The 12,064-nt window shown below is 38.4% G+C and overlaps 1 protein-coding gene across 2 annotated transcripts in view; it reads right to left on the minus strand.

Annotated features, from left to right (window-relative positions):
- Positions 1-12,064, minus strand: part of Su(Tpl) (Suppressor of Triplolethal) — a 192,611-nt gene that overhangs the window by 115,376 nt on the left and 65,171 nt on the right. The window lies entirely within an intron of this gene.

Here is a 12,064-nt window from a genome sequence, read left to right on the forward strand (position 1 = left end):
ACTAGCATACAAGATACCACAACCAAAGGAAATTCTACTGGAAATTAAAAAACGAACTGATATATTGCACATGTTTCTCACCAGCAGACCAGTTGCAAATGCTCCAGGAATAATGCTGGGAAACGAAGCACTAACACAATGGAAAAACTCGGAAGGAACATGTAGTATGTGAACAAGAAGTATTGTCTGTACATCTAATATAGTTGCATTTCGAAAAATGTAAATTATTTTGTTTATGGCTCGCCATGTTTCCAGAGTTCTTGAAAACTTACAATAAACAAACCATTTTAAAAGGTCATCAGATTGCTGAATTTTGATGTATCCGTTTGCAATAATACTAAAAATTATGGCTTTTTCCGGCGATAATATTCGTAAAAATATTGATTTCAGTGATGTCTTTTGTTGCTTAGAAAAAAATTGAAATCCTATTGACAAAAAAAAAGTTTTTACAGAGTTTCGGGGTTCAAGTCGAAATGAACACACCGTGTAATTGATGTTGTGCGTCTAATGAATTAAATATTTTAATATTAAAATGTATAGGAATAAACTGCGGCCGAAGCCAAACATGTATAAATGAGTAAGTAAAAGTCGCATGAATGAGAGTCGTATAAACGAGTGTTCCACTGTACTGTGGTTTTATGAGTGTTTCTGTGTATACTGAACCCCACTATATGTGAATATACAATACTTGAAGAGTGACTCCGCTACTATTAAATCTCCAATGTTTGTAAAAGTTAGAGGGGTGGGGAAGGAGAGAATGGCATGAGTCTGTCTTTGGTGGATGTGTTGGTGACAGTACCTCTTTGTGATGAAGCTAGCCAATGGTCACTCTCAAGCGGGCCATACAGTAATAACAAACCATAAAAAAAATACCAATCACGACCTGGGGTATCATATGTCAACGCCTTTTTAGAAGGATCTGTGTTACATAAGATGAAATTTGAAATGATTATAACCGGGAATTTCATGTTGAAAATTTATTATTCGCAAATGCGAACTTGTGTAAAATTACTTTTTGTTCAGATTTTTTTAAAATTGAGTATTTGTTTTGCATCTCTTGTTTTGTGCTGTCGTGTTATCATTGAAAAAGGATAGAAATCAACATCTACATTTTGACATCGGAAAAAAGGTAAAATACTTTCTTGTTTTCATTTTCCATTCTAAAGTTTAAGTGTTCGATGTGGTTTTTTTAGTGCCAGCTCAAGCTAGAACAGTGTTGACAACTTAGTAATTTTCCAACTAGATCCGGCCTTTTTCTTGGCCATTTGGATGTAAAAAACCCATCTAGTTGCTAGTTGTTTGTCAAGTCTTTTTCGAAAAATTTCTTGTGCACTGGTAGCCTATTATTAAATCATGTGAAAATACAGGAATGTTCCGGGAAATACAAGACGTATGCAGAGGCGGATTTAACGGGGGACACACCGAGCGCGCACCTGGGGCCCCGACTTCTAAAGCACCTCGAAAAACCAAAACTTCACACTTTTTCTAATTTAAGGGGGCCCAATATTTTCTTTTGCACCTGGAGACGACTTTAATCCGTCACTGGACGTATGGTCATCCAAATAATAATTAAAATGAATTCTGGTTGCTTAAGTCCGGTTTCTAGTTGTTTTCGATGAAGATAATTTGATTTTATTATTTAATGATTTGCACTATTTCAGCAATAATCCAGTGATTATTCTTGAATCTCAGAAATGAACATTTTTCACTGAAAATTGCATAACTCTAAAACTGCACAACTAGTGGTATCAAGGGCATAGCGAAAGGGGAGGGGGACTTAGGGGGGTCTGGTGCCCTTCGAAATGTGAGAAAATGACCGAAGAAAGGGAAAAAGATGGCCAAATCTATTGTTCTATAACTTTGGTCCCCCCCCCCCCGAAATGAAAGTGGTCCCCCCAAACGAAATTTCTGGCTACGCCCCTGAATGGTAGTGTAAGTCTGGGTATTACTGAACGGTGGAACCTCATTGTAACGATGTCCGATATATAACAATAAATCCCTTTACAACTATATTTTTTTCTTGATCCACAGAGCATCATTATCTCAAAATTTCACTGTATCAGGGTTGGCAAGTTTATGCCATAGATGGGAAAAACTTCGGTAAAAACTGTCAAAAAAAATAAATCATTTTCCCCCTGTATGCATCCAAGGCATTGTTATGCATTTATTTTTCTATTTATTATGGTTATATCTATTTTGGTTTAACAATCATTGTTAGGGTTGGTAAGTTTTTGCCACAGCAGGAAAAACTATAGTAAAAAAGTCCTGATAAAAATAGGTTTTTGCCATGCATAAAACAAATCGATACTCCCCACATTTATATATTCATGTCTAGGATCATTAAAAAAATCAATGGAAAAGAATTGTATATTGTTACAACGACCATCATCCCGGACGGGCCCTTCTATAATTTATTTATTGCATAAAAAATCCAAAAAATGATGAGAATTGCCCGGCCCCAGGGCTACGGTGTGGGGACTTTTCCTAGGTCATTGTAATGGAATGATCGCTATATTGTGAGTTGGGCCATTATAACGAGCACAGACTGTATCTCTATTTATTTGTGTATGTATTTTACATCAGATTATAAAATTGATTGTTGTAATGATTTCTATGTCTCATTTACACATAGAGTTAAAATTGTTTTTTCCATGAAACCAATTTTTCCCAGTTTTGCTCTGGTTTTTACCAGTTTTCACCCCTGTCCCGGCAAAAATACCTCTTTCATCCTTCTTTCAGCCCCTATTGGACAACATTTTCCTCTCGTCTTATCGGGGCCTCCCAACCCTCATCCAATACAAATACAACGCCACAACAGGCAAATTGCCCAACGAGGTGGCTGACTTAAGAACACCATGGATCCCGAGCCATTTTTTGGAGGCCCTACCTACTACTGCTACACCACACATGCACCCCCCCCCCGCGGAACCCCCAACGAATCGGTACATGCGGGAATGTGCGTGTACGTGTAGTGAAACCTGACGTGAATTTTTTTTGTTTCTCTGTAATGCTTGTTATGTGTAGTGTTGCCATCGCCACCAGTTTTTCTAACTATGAGTGAAGTGTTATGATTGAATGATTTATCGTTGTAGGACTGTTGCTCTCTGTGGCGAGACTTTTTAACGGGGAGATCGGCTCGCATTTGCGCCTTGAAGTTGGGAACCACAGAAAACCAACTTCAGCCGACCACCACTGTGGGGTTCGAACCCGGATCCTCACATCGCGAGTCCGTCACTATAACCACTCGACCACCACAGCGAATAGTGAGAGACCTAGACACTTTGCACTAATTGAATTGAATTTATACAAAAATTGCCACGTTTTTAAGACAAATAAATTACACTGGTCGAATGGTCGACGCGTTTCGGCTCTTCAATGGAGAGCCGTCATCAGGACCTCGTGGTCAGAACTCACACGAATGAAGAGTGATGTTTACGTCTGGTCGTCCGAAGAGTTCGCCTTTGTATTTGCTGCGTCCGAGTGGTCTTTGGGACAGGCTTTATTAACCTCAGTCGTGAAAAAACTTTCAACACTTTACAACAGATGGCTCCCCAATTCGCATCCAAAGACCACTCGGACGTAGCAAATACAAAGGCGAACTCTTCGGACGACCAGACGTAAACATCACTCTTCATTCGTGTGAGTTCTGACCACGAGGTCCTGATGACGGCTCTCCATTGAAGAGCCGAAACGCGTCGACCATTCGACCAGTGTAATTTATTTGTCTTAAAAACGTGGCAAATTTTGTATAAATTAAAACCAGGCAAAGTTACTCATTTTTTGTGAATTGAATTTAATAAAAACTAAATTAATAATGAACAAAAATTTTATATAACCGAATTGTATCGGAAAAATAAGTCGGTGCAAAACTGGGTTAGAGTTCAGTAAGCTTCATTTTTTTTTGGGGGGGGGGGGATTATGCATGACCGTCTCAACATCGGGCAAAGTGATGTTTTGGGGTCAGATACTTAGTTGGGAATTACAGCTCACTTATATTTACATACTCACATAGCACCCCCAGATCTCATTGTGCACGGATCTCACTACTAACGGATATGAAACCCCGGGTCATGCTCACATGGGCCCATAGGTTAAGACGGGGCTGTGTTGCATTTTGAAAATAGTAATATTTCCCCTCCCCCATATTTTACTTGAAAGATTTAATTCTTCAGAGCTGTCTGTGGCCACTTTTACCACTCGTCACGGGCAGAGGCACTGGCGTGAAGAAAAGATTGGGAGGGGGGTTGAAAGTTGCTGGTCGTCCCGTATATACGAGACTCAATCGCGTACGCAAAAGGGGGGATACATTGCATTGTTTTTTTCCTAAATTATTGGGAGGGCAGCAGCAGGCCCCTCACAATATTTATTGTTGGTATGCCTTCAAATGACCTCAGCCACTATTTTTCCCTGATCAAAATAAATATTTTGTCGAACGTGTTTTTATTTTGGAAATTATCTTACGACCCCCCCCCCCCACAGGATCACAACCCATACTTTGAACCCCTGATATATTGTATTCGTAGTTTCTAATGCTCTCTTGGTAAGTCCCACTGTTCTCTCCCCAACAAGGCGCAATACCATCCATTGTATGGAGTATATACAGGTCTATACATTTATAACATTCCGGGGACATATGTAAATGTTATAAACTTGCAATATATATGAACAAAATTTATCAAACCTACCAAAATGGTTTGTGATTATGCATATTTAGCGGATTTATCATATTTATCGTAACATATACATAGAGCAGGGATGTGCATAAATAGAGAGCAGTGGTTAAGAGCGGGGCCGCAACTAAATACTTTGTAAGCTGGGGAAAACACACATTTTGGCACTTCCCTCGTGTATTGTAAAAAAGAGTAGTAAAAGGGTGAATTTCGTGCCCTCTCATGTCTAGTGATCGGAAAGCTAGACCCGCTTGTTCCCCCTTAATTGTGACACAGGTTGAGGGAGAATAAATTAAAATAGAGTATATCATTTCTAGAGTAGTACACTGATAGAGAATATCACTTCTTTTTAACAATTACAACTGTCACGTTCGGCAAAATTTTATCTAAAGGATTTTTCTCTGTGTATGTAATAATATCCACAAAGAAAGAAGTAAAAGAAAAACTAATATTGTTTAGAGCAGCAGTTCTCAGCCGGTGCTCCGCGGAGCTTTTAGGGCTCCGTGTGAACTCCCAAGGAGCTCCACGGCAGCTTGAGCAAAATACAAAAAACAGTAAATTCGGAAAAAATAATTATAAGTATTTTTGAACAATAATATTAAATCAGTAACTTTGATGAATGAATGAAAAATAGGCCTAGGAGCTCCTTCTCAGTAATTATACACCAGAAAGGGCTCCGCCAGTCAAAAAGGGTTAAGAACCACTGGTTTAGAGTACCCGTTACCGTATTATCAACAGCTTCAGAATTTTTTTACTCCCATTTCATTTTTTTTTTCATTCGTGAAAAAAAGTAGTTTCACCACTCTGTAACATGACCACAAGTCACTACTGGTACTGCAGCTTGTTATAACTTATTTAACACACCAATTCTAGGCGATTATGTAAACATATAAGCCTCTCTTGATAATATAAATCTCACCATACACACATTATTTCGGGCTTTTTGAAAAAAATAAAACACATAATTTCATTTCGCAGGATTAAGGAATGGTAGCTCTGACTAGAATAATGTCATCATCCGAATGATATCAAAAAAAGCGATCAGCAGATTTTGTAGATTGCTTCCAAATGCCAAAAAATTTCATCTTTTTTCGAAAATAAATCTACGTCATTAGAACAAAAAATCTACAGAATCAATCAACCAACACGGGCGTTTCAATTTTATCGACCCCTGTTACTTCTAGTTGTCTTCAAACTGTATCGCAGGAGCTGCAAAAATCAGATGTAGATGAGTGGTGCCGAGGAATGAAACTAGATCTGAAATGGCTACTAAGAAACAATACATGTTTGACCGAATTGTAAAAAACAGGAAATAAACGAAATCGTATTTATGTTGTGTGTAACATATGCCACGAATACGAATACATAGCCAATAAACATTCTCGAAATGGTATGGTACCCATAGCTGAAGGAATTCGAGCGGATTCTAAAGAAAAATTGAAACTAGTAGTTGAACATCTTCTGTTAGAGATCCACAAGAAAGTCACAGAACATCATGAACTGGAGAAAGAATGGAAGAAAGGTTCCACAAAACATCCATGGATGAAACAATTCCAAAAACACTCGGCAGAAGTATTAGGATTTCTTATTAAGCTTGCTTTTGATGCTTATTCAGTTAGTTTACTAGTACGGTTTCTCTCTCACCAAGCCACACACCCTCTTGTTTTTTACCTGTTTAATGTATTTTTTGCGTACCTTTATATATATATTTTTGCAAATGGTTATATTCTGCTTTTCTGCATATACAATTTCACCTTGCTTCATTTTGTACATGCAATAATTTTCTACCTCGCACATGTTTTTTTTTAATATTGTTTGAATCAATGCCAGCACAAAGTGTCATTATCCCCATTGTGCATAATTTTTGATTGCAACACTGCTAGATTTCTTGCTATGATTTTTTTTTAAGTTTTACATCTCTGCCCTCCCTGTTTTGCACATGTTATGCAATGTTTGCTCCATTTTCTTCTCTAGTATATCATACCATTAATATTCAAATCAATGGGACTTATAACTCAACTGGCCACACTCCTTGTGGCATGGAACTTATATAGCAGTGGTGAGTGAATCTGGTTTTTGTTTTGTTCTACTTGCTACCGATGGTGAATCATGAAATAGTTTTTTGTTCCTTTGGATACCAGTATGAAATAAATGTAATAATTTTGATTAATTAATAATATTAATGGAGCATTAATTTTAAAAAATTGAATCATTGGCAAAATTTACAATTATAATTAATTAATGAGTTTAATAATTAATAACTTATTAATTAATAATTTATTAATATTTTTTATTAAAATTTGAAATTTTTGCCTGCTATATCATTTGTACGAACACACTGGAACTTATTCGGCTTCCAGTGCCCTTTTTTCCTAGTGCCTTACCAGTCCAAATTTCTTATAAAATGGCCTGGGCTGAGAGATAGGTCACAACAGACTGATGAACTGAGAATCTTCTGATTGGACAAGTAGGCTTATGAAGAGTGGAGTCTCTAAATGAAGTGTCCTTGGCCCCATAATTTTTCACTCTTTATAGATAAACTCAATTAAGGTATCGATGGGATTGCTAGCAAATTAGCAGATGACGTGAAGTTAATGGGGAGAAGTAGTCGGAAATCAAATCGATAGGGAGTTGCTCCAGACCAACTTAAACTGGATTGCAGCATGAGCAAATGAATGGAGCATGACATTTAGCACATGGTAGCTTATTCTAGTTTGAACAACCAGGGTGTCTACCAAATACCAAAATTCTGTGACCCTTTCCCTTTGCAGGGCTCCCACTCTAAAAATTAGAAAAAGTAAGATGGGGAGAGGGTATCCCCTTAGACAATATTTTTTTGAAAAATTTTAAAATCAATTCTTTTTTTCATAGCACACTATTTCAGTATCCCATAAGATTGACTCAAGCCAAAGCAAAATGATAGAAATGTCTTGGTTACAAAAATTTTTTTGCCAAAATAGGGTCTTAGCAATCACAGATAATTACTTTCTGCTCTCCTCACAATATGTATATATCATTCTTTTTTGGAAATCTTCAACAGTCCAGTCTGTCAACTCTCTTCGACAATACACATGGCAAATTATGAAGATATGTAAGTTTTAGAAAATGATGCTCTTTCGATTCCACTTCCAAAACCAAAATGAGTAAATTACAAGGTCGGATACAAAATAAGGTGGACCAGATGGTTTTACTGTCCATCCCTTTTATAAAGGATTTGTTTAAATTTAAGCACTCAATGCCAGTGTAATTGTTTTTTAACAAATGAAGTACTTTCATTTCTAGCTCTTTACTTGAGCATTGTAAATAGTGTTTGTGCCTGCATGCCCTAAAAATACAGAAGAAAATTGAATGCTATTAGTTATCATCAAAGTCACAAAACCTGGAATAGGTCTAAGTACCCAACTGCTTTGTTATGCAAACTGTTGTGTCACCTATACACAAAATGTGCACCATATTTTTAAAGGACGAATATTAGTTACCGTGCAAGACCATGAAGTAGTAAATACAAAATTATTTTTTTTCAACCAGGCAGAAGATTTTAACGACTATTCTACTTGTAGAACCCTCAAACTACGCACATGAAAAATTACTAAACCACCAAATGGTCTGCATACACCCCCCCCCCAAATAACCTTAAAAACAAGACAGTTTCTGCTTTGGCAAATCATTAATTGCAATCTACTACATTTGTATTATTTGGCATTATGTCCATGATTCCCTCCTCAGTTAAAATCAATTATACAAGTTTCGTTGATAGGATTTTGTTAAAAAGGTAGGAAAAGTAAAACATTTCACCAAAAAGTAGGAAAAGCTGGAGCCCCGCATTCGGCAAAATGCGCCCTGCTGGACTGTTTTCTTACATCAGTTGTTCCCAAACTGTGAGTAGCAACCACCTTGGGGGTTTGGATTAATAAAATAGAGGGTCTTAATGAAAGGAGGAACGCAAGTAAATTAACAAAAGACTACCTGAATTTTGTTCCAAATTTTTAAAAACTTAAATTTGAAGTTGATTTAAATACAACCGCCGCCATAGAAACTGAACCCTAAGGGCTCAAGCCACATAAGCATTCCCCCTCCCCGAAAAGCATAAGTGGATACAGGCTGTTTCTCTAACAGGGACGGACGGACGGACTAATGTCCATCTTCTGTCTACGCCAATAATTCTTTTTAATCGGGGGTGGGTGGGGGGTGGATAAGGGCGGCGGCGATCGTCTTTATTGCCTCCCCCATATTCCCCACCCATGGCTTCAATTGTCTAAGCTCTCAGGTTATCATGAATATTGATGCAACCCATTCCTGCATACGTCCTTGCGAATCGTATATACGGACGTCTGGCTCCTATAACCCCCACCCCTCCTCAATGTCATCATATAAGAGTTTCTCTGCCACCTACAACAAGACTTTATAATGCAAGCTCTGGGGGCGCATCCGCGCTCGATAAAAATAAGTTGTGCAAATGCAAAACTACTAAACACACTATGCACAACAGCAGTGTTGCACTGCGACGCATAGCAATAGTGAGCTCAAAACAGAGCACAAGACCTGAATGACGTTGAATGGAGCAAGGTGTGGTTAATCGAGCAGTTTGTTCAGTCAGTTCAACTATCGGTGCCAACTGTCAAAATCAGCAGTTTGCCCTCAGAATCGAAACGCATCGCCAGATGTAACGGATCAGGATGACATCCTTCTTTGTTACTTTTTTTTTTTTTGTTATATGGGAAATAGTCATGTTAAGGCCCCAGGGACCACTCAGATACTGGAAACAATCGGAAGTTCCCCTGACGTACCATCACGAGCCAGAAGCTTGCTTAGTCCTACGGCTGTAAGGTGGCTTCTTGCGGTGGTTTGACGAGGACGGAACCAAGGTGGGGCGTCTGTCCCACCAAAATTTATTTCTCATGTTACATACTTTTAATTATTATTTTTTGTGAGCGATTCTTCTGGGGGAGATAATACAAATACAACACCACAACAGGCAAAATTCCCAACAAGGTGGCTGAGAAAAAGATGCCCATAAAAATATGGATGTCATATATTTCCAAAAAAAATATAGCAACCCAATTAAAAATGCAATTAACAAAAATTATAATCAATATATACACATGATAAAATACTATACAATGCCCATAAAAAAATACTTATGGTTGTCTTATACTAAGTATGGATAGCTTTTCGATTTACCCCAACATGTTTATCGTATTTCTTTTTAAACGTGTCAATTGTATTACAATTTACTACCTCCGGGGGTAAGCTGTTCCATTTATTAACAACCCTGTTGGAGAAAAATTCCCTTCAACACCATAACCTTGCATTGTCCCTCACCAATCGATACTGGTGTCCCCTTGTAAAAGCGTCGAGTGGAGGTGTACTAAAAGTTCATGGTCCATCCTATCCATCCCATTGAAAATTTTGAACACTTTGATCATATCTCCTCGACACCTGCATTCATCCAATGTAAACATATTCAAGAAATGAAGTCTTTCTTCATAACTCAAGCCCTGTGTGCCAATAAGGACACGCATAGCTCTTCTCTCCACCCCTTCAACCAAGTCTATGTCCCTCTGTAGGTATGGTCTCCAAAACCTTACAGCATACTCCAGTCCAGGACGAACTAAGCCTCGAAAAAGTGGAAGAATGACTTTAGGAGAACGTGAAGAGACCTTTTTGAAAATGAGACCACACAAGCATTCTATTCGCTTTTTTGACCACCGCTGAACAATGTTCAGAAAACCTAAGTCGCTTGTCAATGAGAATTCCCAAATCGGTGACCCTAGTTGCATCCGGGAGCTGTCCTGTACAATCCTGTACACATGATTTTATCTAAGTGTTAATGTATAACATAATGTCTAGTTTATTTGGATAAGTAGTATGTTATTTGGGTCTTATTTTATTGTTCAGTTGATTTATGTTTCGTCCACAGTAACCCATGTCGATAAAGTACTTGCCCGAAAAGTACCAAATCATGTTCAGGTGTCGCAAGTTTGATACCTGATTTGTCAAACTTTCCTGACATGCATGGAGAACAGAAATGACGAAATGATCACAGAAACAGATAATCAGAGTATCTTTTCTGTATATTGCAGTACTCCAATTACTGCAGGGTGTCCCTTACATGAAGGGTTAATGGGGGGGGGGGGTTAAAAGGTTATGAAGGGGTAACTTTTGTGCATAAAAAAGTGAAAATGTTGAACATTGCCATCTAAAAACAGCAATAAATTGTAGGTCTTGGTCTAATTAGCACTCATGCACAGGAAATGGCCATTGTGTGACGAAAATGGTCAGATTTATGTTGCTAGCATATGCCTCTCCCCCATGCACAAATTCTATAATCAAATATTAAATCTATTCATGCATAAAATACGTATTTGAGAAATTTCTTTTTGACAGTCAGATTTGTTTTCAACAATTGATTGCTTTAAACCACAAACACTCTCACTTTGACAATATTTGATTTAACATTAAACAATAAAATAATATACATATCTTCCTCGCTTCCAGCTTTCAAGTTACCGCCAGAGCAGGGCCGTCTTAAGAGCATCATGGGCCCCCAGGCCAAATGATTTTTCTGAGGCCCTACGAGGCAAATTCTTGAAGATCTCAACCAGATCTCATTTTTTGGAGGCCCCTTTCCTCTTGAGGCCCCCGGGCCGTGCCCGGGTGGGCCCATGCCTTAAGACGGCACTGCGCCAGAGTCCACAGGAATCAGGGACGGTTTTAGACCTAGTGATGCCCTGTGCAAAATAATAGTCTGCGCCCCCCTCCCCAGGCGTGGATGTGTCGGAGAAGTGTATTTATTGGTATGAAAGGATGACCTCACTCTCCGCTATCCACACAAGGTTTTTGACAACTGGCTGTTAAGAAGATCAATTCAACTGCCTTTGCTGGAAATCGAACCCATGTCTTTTCACTTTCCAGGGGAATACCCTAGACCAGCGGTTCTCAACATTGCTGAACAATGTTCAGAAAACCTAAAAGCCACTCGTCAATGAAAATTCCCAAATCGGTAACCCTAGTTGCATCCAGGATAGTGACGCCATTCAACTTGTAAGAGAACCATGGGTTATTCAAACCAAAATGAGCGACCATGCACTTATCAACGCTAAACGCCATGCTCCATTCATTTGCCCATGCTGCAATCCTGTTTAAGTTTGTCTGGAGCAATTCCCTATCGATTTGATTTCCGATTCCCCCATTAGCTTCACATCATCTGCGAAATTGCTAGTAATTCCATCGATACCCTGATCAAGTTTACAATAATTGTAAAGTTGCGTCATTATTTTTAGATATCAGCTAAGCTTTTGATACTGGATGCAGACTTCTGCTGGAATAATTATTTGTTGTATTTTCTGTGTTTAATATGAAGTCAGTGATCGGAGAGCCTGGCCAGCTCGCCC

Source organism: Pholcus phalangioides, unplaced genomic scaffold (assembly GCF_987345545.1).
Source record: "Pholcus phalangioides strain wild (caught in Gottingen) unplaced genomic scaffold, Ppha-v1.0 ptg000022l_1, whole genome shotgun sequence".
Classification (NCBI taxonomy): Eukaryota; Metazoa; Arthropoda; class Arachnida; order Araneae; family Pholcidae; genus Pholcus; species Pholcus phalangioides.